Genomic DNA, 14,054 nt, shown 5'->3' on the forward strand with positions numbered 1-14,054 from the left:
TACTGAAAAAATAATGTGTGTACTTATCACTCAAACTTCTCTCTGTTTTCGTAAATTTTTAAATAAAGAATAAATGAACTAGATATTGAATTTCAAACAATGTACTATCACAAAGTAGCCAGAAAGTAACTGGCCTCCAATGAAAATTAATTGCTACTTTTTTACTGATACTTATCACCTCAACCTTGTGCAAGAAAAAATTATTTATTGAAAACGTAAGAATTTATGCGTCACTATTCTAGGCATGAGTGACAGACTATGATTTAGTTGTAGCCTTGACGCCCTTCCTGAGCTAAGTAGTAGATTTATATGCCAGAGGAGTTGGGTACAGTACCTGTAACTTAAGTATCTGAGCCATAAATGGAACACATGAAGCAAGTAATTTTGTGCAGTGAGTAATTTGTTTTCATATTACAGCTATATATTTCTATTAAACTGAAACCTACGTGGATGCACTATGATAATTTAAGAATAAGGATACGACTCCCTATTCCTGCTCAGGAATGGATCTCCCTACGAAAAACAATTTTAATTCGCACCCATATTCAGTTACATTGTGATCTTGAGACGTTTTTCATTGAAACTTGCATTCACTAGCTGGCAGTGTAGATCATATTTCCTATTAGTGACATTACTGTTTCTTACATGACCTCTAACAACCAAGATATTCAACCATCTACATAATTATTTGATGTGTTTACAAACTACACAATTACTTTATATGTTTACAATGCGTTTTAAATACTTTGATCAACATAGAAGCTGAAGCAATGAATTAAAATTTATGCAAAGGCTTGAACTTGAACCCAGGTCTCCTGGTAACTAGGCAGATGTGCTGTAATCTACAACACCCTGGCACTGTGACTAACACAGCTGCATGGAACACTCTACTTCAATGTCCTCCCTAACATAAAATTTAGTTCACATCTCAACACATCTTTATTTTCTCCATCTTAAATAGTCAGTATTAGTGTCGCTCCCTGATGTTGGAGTAGCACCCTAGCTTCATACACAAGGGGTAAATCTTGTCTGTACCATAGGCATAGTAAGCAGGAGACCTGGGTTCAAGTCCTGGCCTCTGTAAGTTTTAATTCATTGCTTCAGCTTCTCTATCTTCACTTAAGGCAAAATTGAGACTCAGTATGTCTGCAGAAAAATATAATTACATGAGATGATTTTCAATAGTTCACTCTCAGCGATCTTACTGGTATATAATCTTTTTGTTATTTTTACAAGAGGAAACAACTGTCTTAAGCTGAGAATATATCTTCACTGACAATAAAATAGAACTCATGGCAAGTTATGTGTCATTCGGCAAAGGAGCTCTTGGTTTGAGGGTTAACAGCTTGAGTCTTCTGACTTGCATATTGTATAATATGAGCAACTGATGATTTCGATCAATCAGTTTTGAAGGATAATGTTCTCAACATAGTGAGCATTTCGAATATTATTAATAATATTGTCATTATACAAAGTATATTAAATTTGAATTTTGATCTAGTACTATATTCGTAGAATTGACTACTTTTCACAAACTGGAATGGACTGATGACAATAATTTTCATCAAATAATAAATTTATTCTGAGACTGATAACGTTGGCAACCATTGAAAGACTGAGAAAACCTATGTATGGAAGCTCAAAAATAAAATTTCTGTATTCTTTTTCAATAAAATTTTCTTAAGTGAAGAATTTAACCCATACATGAGACTCAAAATCACTTAATGGAAATGAAGTCTAGAGTGTTGCTTTTATGTATCTACATAGCTGTCAGTAATTCATCTGACAGCAATAGCCAATCCGAAACGTTTAGGCAGAACAAGAGCTATGCTCTGAACGTGAATAGTAATACTGTGCGACGTGTTTGCGCAAGTAGGAACATTAAGGGATTACAGAAATGTTCAACAATGGTTCTCTTCACTTATGGAAAGTAGGAAACAACGGGTTGTCCTCCAGTGTCAACAAATATGAAAACATTGTAATTTTGAGGGGGTCATATGAAGTAGGGTTTGTAACAGGGTTCTGTTTCGGATCTATTGGTTTTGCTGATGTATATCAATGGTATGCCAGTAAACGTTACAGATGAGTACAAAAATTTTCTCCTAACAGACCGTACAAGTGTTTTTGTGTACATGCGTTATTTTGGTACTGTGAACTAGTTAATAGCATCAGCAAGTGGATAATGGATAACTTATTAGTGGACCTCCGGTAGTCTACTACCAAATGGAGGTTTGAGTATGTAAAGGTTGACGATAAGCTAATAACAATGAGGGACTCAAAACTAATAGCGAGGGAATGAAAAGAGGAAAGAGTTACAGGAGAATATGGGCATGGTTGTAGAAATGAGAGAGGAAAAAGACTCATTGAGTTCTGCAATAAATTTCAACTATTAATAGCGAATATATTGTTCGAAAATCATAAGATGAGGAGGTACACTTGGAGAAGGAGTTCACAATTTAGTAATGACGAGGAGCTGACTGAAGTTTAAGAAAATGATTCCGAAGAATCAAACTGCAAAGAATGGAGGGTACTGAAGTACTGAGGAATGATGAGATGCGTTTGAAGCCATAAATATTGCAATAGTGAATACCACAGTAGGCAGTTTAGTTGAAGAGAAATGGACATCTCTAAAAAGGGCTGTCACAGAAGCTGGACAGTCAAACATAGGTACAGGGAACTGCGAACAGACCTTGTGTAACAAAAGAAATGCTTCACGTGATCGACGAAAGAAAGAAGAAAAAATTCCGGTATATTGACAATTTTTACTTTTGAACCATGTAACTACAACTGAATGAAACACAATAAACAACCATGACAAATACCTTACACAAATGCAAGAAAACTTCCACATCCAGAAAACCATCTCTGAAAACAAGCATGTGAAAAATGAGCTAACACACATTAGTACATATTCCCCACTACACTTAATAAAAGACATGATAAAATAATCATCCCTCTCACATGCAACCACAAAACAAAAATAAATAAGTACATACACATATTTCTCTCTCTATCTCTCTATCTCTCTCTCTCTATCTCTCTCTCTTTGCCTTCTGGTCAAACACACACACACACACACACACACACACATACATAAACAGATCAAAGATATCTCAAAAAACGATCTTTGGCGATAACATCTGACAGTCGGCAACACAAACCAAAACATTGCATCAGAACAAGTGTTCAGTTCCTAGTGCTGTGATATTTGGAAAACAAAACCCCATGTAGTAAGTATAAAAGAGGAACAGAACCAAAAATGGAACAGAAACATAACATGGGAGAATATCGTCCACACAACCTTTAAGCAGAATTAAAAATATTACTACGTCATAGGAAAAAACGAACCACCAGAACTATTTATAACCTACAGGTAAATTGCCACAAAATGTAAAATAAATAGTAAAATTATACATATACCGGGCCACTGAACATTCCTTGCAGCGAATAAAGGCGAAACGCGTATCGCACGAAACTTTTGTTCCATTCATTGTAATTAGACGACCCAGAAGTAAAAATTATCAAATTATTGTAACATTACAAGCAACTGAGGAAGAAAAGACTACAAAAGTTGAATAAATGAAAGAGTTCAAGAAAATTCAGGACTACAGAACTGTCACTTAGGAACGATACCCGTTTTGTTGACTCGAAACAACTTGGTAGAGTACTGTCGCAAAACTCTGAAATGTTGTTCTGAGTAGAAAAAAAGATGGGTTGCTGATGCAGTTACTCAGAACGGAAAATGATCTGGAGTGATCAAAACATTTAATCGAATTAAAAAAGTGTGCAACTTAGGTGGAACAATAAATGAGAACTATCTTACATATCTATTCGTATACAAGACGCTTATTTCGACTATAGTGAGAATTCATTTAGTTTAAGAATACGAAAACACCTATAACCGCAGAGCCTAGATCTTATTACCTGAAATACCTGGAGAATTGCCACTAAAATAACTTGAAAATATCGATAGAAAATTGTATGAAACATGTATAAACTGAGTTAGAAATGAAGTAGTCAAGTGAAATATTTCATAGGAAGTTGGTACTGAGATTACCTAAACGATCGGTAACTGAAAAGAATTGTTTTTCTTTAAGTAATCTTATTCTTTGAAGACGTACGAAAATTATCTTATAAGCGTCTGTGAGCTATTGCAGTGTATCGGTCAGCATGCAGATGTTCTCGAAAATGAAAGTACGTCTGTTGTCACGCAAATCGTGCTTATAATTACAAAATCTTTCTACATTCCCTGAAAGAGTGGGGAGTGCACTTTGATATTTTCCTTTAGTTTCAAAAACTAATCTAAGAAATCAACGCAAGTATATCGATATTTCACAAATGGACATAATGTTTGATAAAACATCGATACAAAATATCGATACTTTTGGTTTAGTACAATTATTGGTAGAACACAAGCTGAATGCACTGTGGCTAATGCGAGCGACCTTAAAGCATCTCCCATTTACTATCACTCCCACCAACCAACACACTGCGTGTCAGCTTGGAATACGCGAATAATGTCAGGTAAGCGTTAGGAGTAGTAACTGACATGACAATTACAATAAGCAGATGAACTATCAAGTTATTTTTAGCATGGACGAACGCATTCTTGAGCAACATTGTTGCGTCTATTGTTCGTTCTTACCAACACTTAAAAAAACGACTTGTTACCATGAGAGGTTTGAAGGTATGTTTCAGAAACACGGCCAGAGAATTTTGCATACCGTATCCACAAAATTAATTCCAATACACATGACCTCACTGATTATTATAATGCTACCAGGCCGAATTACAAGAAACTGAACAGAAACTGCGCTTGATGAGTTTGTACGGCGTTTGCCGCCAGAAATGTCACAAGGGTTTCGTGTGGCTTTACTAAAGGCTCTGAATGAAGCAGTTGACATAGAGGCAGCACTAGCTGTAATTGGTGTGGTCTCCGAGCCATGGAAAAAGAAATCGTTGTTTAATACAGATATTAAATGTGCTAGAGAGGACTGTATAGGTCATATGAAGCGTAATTGTAGGGAAGAACAGTATCAGGCATGTGAACGCTTAGAACGTTCTGAGCGGAGCTGTATGAACAAAAATTCGCAGACAGGGAAGGTGGTCACAGAATGGATCTCGAAAGCCGCCGGTGTATCTGTGACAGTGCAAGTGGAGGTTTCAGGGAAAATATACCATCACTGGTGATAGTGCACCTTCACTGGCCCATTTAGTGATAGTGGATTGCCGACTCCAGTTCTGTCAAACAATACACATTGACTAAGAATAGTAAACATCACTAGTGAATGTATACGTTCATGGCCAAGAGGTAAGGAATGTGAACCATGGCTGAAATAACGAAACAGTCGTACATCAAAAGATGCATTTATCACCTGTAGTTTGGAAACATAGTCATGTTATATGAAAGTCATTTACTGTAGCAAGCACTTGCACCATGCCACTTCGAGCTAAACAACACATTTTTGTTTTTGCAAAAGCGCCTCAGAGTCTGACATTTTTGCTGGGAGTTGCGTTTGAAGAATCCCTGGCCGCTTCCCATCGACTGTAACTTCCTCCTCTGAGATTATTTCTTAGAGGGCAAGTACTGAACTGGGACCTGAAACAAAATGTTGCAGTTGTAGCCGCAGTGGCATATCGTATCGTCCCTTCCATAATTATTTAAAAACAAACAATTTATTACCGTGGATATAATTGGCTCAGCACACCATCTCTCGTCCTGATTCGGTAGAAGCCACCGACCGTTGTCTCGTGGACGACACCCAAGATCGACCTAGCATCTCCTCTTTCTCTATCGAAGTCGGGAACTGGAACTCTCACAGTACAGCCCTTTTCCACTGTTGGAAAGCAGCGATCTGAACTCTGACGAATTCTTTGCGCTTGTTCTTCTAAGCACTTGTACGCTTCAGTTCTGTGATTTTTAAAAGCACGAGTTGACTCGTCTAGATCAGTCAGGCAGTAGTCATTATTGTCAGGAATACTTCCTTTCTCTCTGGTCTTAACCTCTATTCCTGTTGGTATGTTATCCACTAGCAATGGATATTTACCGCAATCATTATATGCAACGTTTCAGTCCCTGTCTCACTGCTAACACTCACTTGATTAATTATATTTTCAAGGTCATCCTCAGAGTGAACGTTCATCAATGCTTCAGGAGGTAAACTTGTTAAAGACAAATCATGTTTAGGAGGGCAGCCAAACATCGCTTGGTACGGAGATCTTTTAATTCCAAAATGTACAGCGCTATTCTTCATTAACTGAACAAATCTTAATGCACGGCTCCACTCCGCGGTGTTGTGCTCCTGCATCCATGTAGTTAGCGTATATTCTGTGTCTGGATTTGCTCGCTCTACGCTGACTGGCTCTGACTGCGTCTAGCTTTACCGTGGACTATCTTAAAATTAGACCATAGTTCAGTTAAGCTTCTCATTGTTTTGCTAACGAACTCTCTACCATTATCAGACTGCAATACTTATGGAGCGCCTAACAACGTAAAAACGTCAATAATGCCATCAGCCTGAGGCCTGAGAACAACGAATTTACTGAGGTGGTCCTGATAAACTGATTGTGATTGGAAGTCGATGAGATCAGCTTTACATGTGGAATTTACCTCCTTGAACAGCATTGGCTTCATTACTATTCCTTTTTTCTGACGTTTTTCTTTTGTAAACAAGGCTCACACAAGCTAAGATAAATCTGGACATCTCTGTATGTTATATTACAGAGCTATGGCTTCAAGCATTTCATCATTCGGTGGCGTCCACCGTGGCCAGTCGTTACATGTGCATCATGCAGAATATCATACATTTCTTCATCATAAACATAGTATTTAATCTCTCACTGCTCATTTTAATGATGGTGTACATCAACTAGGGAAGGTTTACCTTCCATAATCTTCCACTTCCACTGTAACATATCCAATGTACAATGCTCCCAGCGAAGGCTGAAATCTGACAGCTCTAAGTGAAATAAACGGTAGACTCAAGTATCTATAGCAAACATAAATAAACTGTGTAAACTATAAATGGATCTGCCATGCTGTAGATTAAGCGGCGTAGGTGGGGCTCATGCTGATTCATTCGGTTCAGCAGTGATAGGATTCTGAGTGGGGTAAGTAGTTTACGTGTTAGTGTGGACGATCTCTCTATGCTTGGCAGTGGCTATGAAGTCATACTCGGCTTAGATATCCCAGTTGCGCAACATACCAAAGTTGGCTAGGAACGGAATACAATAGAACTTTATGGAACACCACCGTCTCATCTCAATTTTATGGCCAGTAAACCATTACTGTCGCAAGGATTGCCGTAGGCCTGAGGCGGCCACCGAAACTGCGTCCCAAGTCCCTTAAAGTCAACTCATGGAACATCATATCAAAAGGTTCTGGAAAATTAATATGGGTTGACATAGGAGCTGATCTGCCGGTTAAGCCTTCGTGTACAGTTGACCCTTTGTCTGAGAAAGAAGAATTAGATAAAGCAAAATGCCTTACACAATGCAGGTTGTCCTACATACAGAAAGTTGATGGAAGCAAATTTATGACTGTCAGCACTGATAACTTCAGATCCAAAGAGGTAAAGGTACCACGTGATATTCTGGTAGACAGCTTGGAAGTTCTGGACAAGGATGGCATGGATAAGAATGTCACATTGGTCTGTGCAACGCTGTATAATCAGTCAGTTTACCTGCATTGAACAAGACAGTAAATCATCTAGAGAGACAGAATAAGGAGGACATCGAAAGATTGTTGGAAGAATATACCACCTTATTTGACCCTCCTGGACAACTGCCTGCCTGTCACTGGCCAAACATCATATTCCCACTGGGAATTAGTCGTCTTTCCATAAGAAACTGTAACGATTTTTGCGGACTTTGCAAACTGTCATTGAACAGTTCATAAATCAGAGTAACAGCACCTGGTCGGCAGTCATCAGATGGCTGTAAAGCACATAAGTTTTGTTGTGACTAGCGTTATTTAACCCAGAAAACAGTTACAGACGCCTATCCTATGTCTAATGTAACAGAGAGACCTTAGATAATCAAGGTCGTTGTTTTTATTTTAAAATTCTAGACTTATGAAGTTGGTTCCACCAATTACAGCGCCTTAAGGTCATAAAAAAAAGATTTTCAATTCTGTTTGGTCATTAAAAGTATCATTACATACCTTCTGAGTTAGAAACGTGCCAGAAACTTTCTAATACCTATTAGATGGTGCACTGCGATGATTAAAACTGGAGCAATGCATGATGTATCTAGACAGTATCAGTCTGTTCTCCAAGACTATCCAGAACCATATAATGCATTTACGCACAGCATGGAGAATTTCATTGTCGCAAGAAGTAGGTTACTTCGATCATACTCTCTGCTTGAATGGTATATGCACCAATTTGCGACCTTCTGATGCAACAAAAAATTTTCTGGCAACCACTACAGAAAAGGAATTGTAACCATATCTAGACATAGCTAATTTTTACGGAAAATTTATTCCCAATTCGGTAAAAATGCAATACCCTCACACAGGTATTGAAAAAATGAGTCAAGTGTCAATAATTGCCAGACTGTGAAACTTGCAAAACTCGAAAACTTGTTGACCTCTAGTCAAGTTCTCACTTTCCTGGATCACTGAAAGCAATACATACTATCATGTGATGCTAGTAATTTTATCTTGTGAAGCACCTGAAGCCAAGGAGTAAACAGGCAAGAATATCCGACAGCATATCCACTCAGGCAGCTCACTCAGTAAGGCAGAAAAAATTATTCAACTACGGAGAAATGCTATCATCAATATATGGAGCAATTTATTTCCACTGTTCAGTTTATATTGGTAACGCATCTGTCATTTTAATCAAAACTTGTATTTTCTGTGAAATTTTAATCATGCAACAGGATATTTTAGTTTCCAGTCCTAAAGCGTACATTTTATTTCCGAAAATAAACGGTTATTATCAAACTTTAGTTCACGTAACGATCCCTAACAGATGTAAGAATGACTTTGGTCATTACTTGCATGGAAGTAAATTCTCAAATTCAAGAGATCAAAAAATATATAAATAACTTAAAAATATACAGGTAACTCAAAATTCATACTTAGAAATCACAAATCATTTAAAGTAATGATAGGTAAAATGAAAACTGGTCCGCATCCAGCAAAATTTTTGCAAATAAATGTTCAGATGGCAGTAAAACATACATGTTTTTCTATGACTACCGTTATTTAAACCAAAAAACAGCTGTAGACGCCTTCCCATGCATTACAGAAGTAAGCAATGTGATAACAATGATGAGGTGTATCCTTACTTTACGAATTTTGGTAGACAAATTTTTAGACATACTTAAAATTCACTCAACATTATTTCATTTGAACGTTAGTTATTTCAAAGCAGCAGTAAAATACGAAGTTAATGCCAGACTACGACATCCAAGAAATGGATACATAACATTACCAAAAGCATATGAAATTAATTATTATAGCTAGGTAAGAATTGAAATTTATAGTTGGCTTCCGGAAACATAACTTTAAAATGCTCTATTAACTTCAAAAGTCAGTCGTTATTGTTGGAAATGTTACATAACGAATTTAATTAATTAACAACGATATGAACTTTCAACTCAAGAAAAATTTAGTTTTACATACTAGTAAGTTATTGTCCCCAACATTAAACAAATTATCATTCGTAATGTGACGCTTAGAACATAGAATAAGAGGACGTAGATCCAGTTCCAGATAACAATCAACTGGAATATTGACGACCATTGGACTACAATTAAATTCACACAAAAATATAGTGTCTAAATCACTGACAATACTAGCAAGACTTTTACAAAGCTGAAAGTCTGAACTGATTCGGTCAGGGGAAAAGTAGAATCTCGGTGGCAACGATTATGTCTAATCTCCAGACACAAAATAATATTCCATATACTTGCAGTGGCTAAACAGTACTCTTCCTATTTTTACTGTTGAAATATCATTTTCAGTCACTAATACACTGTAGGCCTTGGAGATTACAAGGCCTCTCGCAACCACAAGAGACTGCTGCACACAAATTCGCTGCTCCAGGATCCTCTCACACTTGTGTCCTTCCTCACTCTAAGCTACAGGGAGCCCTATTACGGTCTGCTGATGGTGTGTCAGAGACAGTTCGTACTACAAAGAGATTCGCAGGATAAAGAAACTTCTTGAAAAGATTTTTAAGGACACGCAGAAAAATAACGAATAAACCATTAAAATAAACACGTTTTAATTTCTACATTAGAGAGTAACATTTATTAATTGCATACCATGTTTACGTTCCCGGTTACAATAATTGCGCGTATGCATCCACGATAATCCCGAAGCGCACTGGAGATTGCTTTACTGCTGTCCAAAGCACCTCATGTGGTATATTGGCTATCTCCTTTGCTATGCTCATATTCAAATTCCGACATGTGTTACGTGTCCCGTTGATAAACCCTCTCATACAGGTAACAACACGGCCAGAAATCACAAGGCTTCAAATCCGGGGATCTTGATACCTACGCAGTTTGGGACGATCTGCCCGTGACTCAGTTTTCTCCAAATGTTTTACGGAATAACCACGTGGTCTCACGAGCAGCGTGTGGTGGAGCTCCATCGTGCATTAAAACAGCTGAGTCCAAAGCACCTATCTCCTGTAGAGCAAGAATCACATGTTGGCGAAGCAGATTACAGAAACGTGTGTCGTTCACACTTCGTGTCTTTGCTCCTTGAGGTCATCGTTCCTCGTACGACGCCGTACCAGTACCGTTGCCTAACGGCAAGTCATGATCCTCATATTACTGACAACGTAAATCCAGCAGCACACAGTCGGAACATAATTTCTTTAAAGTTGGGTACTCATACGGTAAATACACTCCTGGAAATGGAAAAAAGAACACATTGACACCGGTGTGTCAGACCCACCATACTTGCTCCGGACACTGCGAGAGGGCTGTACAAGCAATGATCACACGCACGGCACAGCGGACACACCAGGAACCGCGGTGTTGGCCGTCGAATGGCGCTAGCTGCGCAGCATTTGTGCACCGCCGCCGTCAGTGTCAGCCAGTTTGCCGTGGCATACGGAGCTCCATCGCAGTCTTTAACACTGGTAGCATGCCGCGACAGCGTGGACGTGAACCGTATGTGCAGTTGACGGACTTTGAGCGAGGGCGTATAGTGGGCATGCGGGAGGCCGGGTGGACGTACCGCCGAATTGCTCAACACGTGGGGCGTGAGGTCTCCACAGTACATCGATGTTGTCGCCAGTGGTCGGCGGAAGGTGCACGTGCCCGTCGACCTGGGACCGGACCACAGCGACGCACGGATGCACGCCAAGACCGTAGGAGCCTACGCAGTGCCGTAGGGGACTGCACCGCCACTTCCCAGCAAATTAGGGACACTGTTGCTCCTGGGGTATCAGCGAGGACCATTCGCAACCGTCTCCATGAAGCTGGGCTACGGTCCCGCACACCGTTAGGCCGTCTTCCGCTCACGCCCCAACATCGTGCAGCCCGCCTCCAGTGGTGTCGCGACAGGCGTGAATGGAGGGACGAATGGAGACGTGTCGTCTTCAGCGATGAGAGTCGCTTCTGCCTTGGTGCCAATGATGGTCGTATGCGTGTTTGGCGCCGTGCAGGTGAGCGCCACAATCAGGACTGCATACGACCGAGGCACACAGGGCCAACACCCGGCATCATGGTGTGGGGAGCGATCTCCTACACTGGCCGTACACCACTGGTGATCGTCGAGGGGACACTGAATAGTGCACGGTACATCCAAACCGTTTATCGAACCCATCGTTCTACCATTCCTAGACCGGCAAGGAAACTTGCTGTTCCAACAGGACAATGCACGTCCGCATGTATCCCGTGCCACCCAACGTGCTCTAGAAGGTGTAAGTCAACTACCCTGGCCAGCAAGATCTCCGGATCTGTCCCCCATTGAGCATGTTTGGGACTGGATGAAGCGTCGTCTCACGCGGTCTGCACGTCCAGCACGAACGCTGGTCCAACTGAGGCGCCAGGTGGAAATGGCAAGGCAAGCCGTTCCACAGGACTACATCCAGCATCTCTACGATCGTCTCCATGGGAGAATAGCAGCCTGCATTGCTGCGAAAGGTGGATATACACTGTACTAGTGCCGACATTGTGCATGCTCTGTTGCCTGTGTCTATGTGCCTGTGGTTCTGTCAGTGTGATCATGTGATGTATCTGACCCCAGGAATGTGTCAATAAAGTTTCCCCTTCCTGGGACAATGAATTCACGGTGTTCTTATTTCAATTTCCAGGAGTGTAGTTTTCCATCTTCACCAGCTCAAGTAGCTAAATGCTAATTATAATCGCCCTGTATTTTACGTAGAATTATCATAAATGAATATTTACTGCTCCGTATGGGCCTTTTTCTTACAGCAAATAATTCGATGACAAGTGCGGGAATTGATCAAAGCCTTCGCTTTCCATCTTCTGAAGCAGATAGCAGTCACTGCAACGCGCAGTCATTGCAACACGCTACACTAATTTCCGGCTGCATCGCCCTGTGGTAAGAAACACGACTGCCAAGTGCATTGTGACATCAGAAGGGACTGGTTCAAGGAGATGAAGGCAGTGGTGTGCATTTGACAGCTGGTAGAGTCGCAGCCCAGAAAGGTAAGAAAGCTAGGCAGGGCCGGCCAGAGCGAGGCGCGAAGATGAGGGAGGTCGGTGGTCATAAGCGGCGGATTCGTAGAAATTTCCCAGGCAGCAGGAAAGAGTCTCTTCTCTCCTCCAGGACACAAGTGAGTAACATACCATGCAAACATGCCAAGGAAAAAACTAAATACAGCAGAGAAATCGCTGCGATGAGAAATAAAATGTTTTGAAAATTATAATTGTTTGAATTATAGTGGTTATTAAAATTTAAAACAAATGATACAATGAAACATGCGCGTATGATGCATCGTGTGAAAGCTGACGACGGCAGTAATCAAAACAACGTCATACTCTTAGAATCAGACATTTATTAATAATTTTCCTAAATTAATATGCAAACTATACAAGTACTACAAGTTCTTCACTTATATACGTAACAGGAAAGCAGCATGAGTGTCTCAGATCATCATCTAATATTCAGTGCGGCTGAGCAGCCATAATCTTGTTATTCGTGACGTAGTTGTATTTTTAAGTTGACTTTGCAGAAGACGTTTCAGTGCATGATGTAGTCATGTATTAATGAACTTTATTCATAATGTATTTAATACTAACAAGGGGACCACATGGCAATAGAATTTTTGTGATTGTTTATATGTATGGTGAGTGACGTTCAGAACTCAAATATATCTCTCATAAAGAGGTTGATGCAACTCTCAAAAATTCTTGAGAAAATCGACTTTTAAGCTAAACATATTTAGTATGCTAAAGTAAGGTTCAAATTTCTCGACGAGCAGTGTGGCTCTGTGGTACAGTGCTCGCTTGCAGTGTGGAGCGCGTTGGTCCCATTGCATTAGGAATCAAATTTTTAAACTAAGATGCATGTTCCACAAGCATTTCCGTCTGGCGTAGAACAGATAAAGTGCTAATCGCTGGATTGAGTCTAATTCGATTATTTTTTTGTTTTCCGCCTATTTCGAATATTTAGGTCATTTAAATATAAAATACATCAAATATATGGAGTTAACACATCTAATAATCATTTTTATGAAAAATGTGCGTCTTCTAATTTATAATTATGCATTACATAAAAAGTCCGTTTTTCATTGTGTAATGAAATTGTTAACAATCGATCCTTCACATAATATTGTTAATCAAGATTGCCTAATTCTAAAAATTTACAAATTATTTTTTTTTCTATCTTTCGTATTTTGCGCTTCACGTAAATGCTTGTAAGACATGCCTCTTGTTTAAAACTTTGATTCCTCCAGAATTTGAACCCAGGCTCCCCCACTGTACACTATCACATGGCCACGCTACGTGTCGTAAAACAACGCCTTACTTTAGCATATTAAAAATGGTCGGAAAACTTCAAAGTCAGTTTTCTGGAGTATTTTTGGAAGCTGCATCTAAGTGCTTTGGGAGAGGTGTATTTT

The sequence above is a fragment of the Schistocerca cancellata genome, chromosome 5 (genome assembly GCF_023864275.1).
Source record: "Schistocerca cancellata isolate TAMUIC-IGC-003103 chromosome 5, iqSchCanc2.1, whole genome shotgun sequence".
In the NCBI taxonomy this organism is placed as follows: domain Eukaryota; kingdom Metazoa; phylum Arthropoda; class Insecta; order Orthoptera; family Acrididae; genus Schistocerca; species Schistocerca cancellata.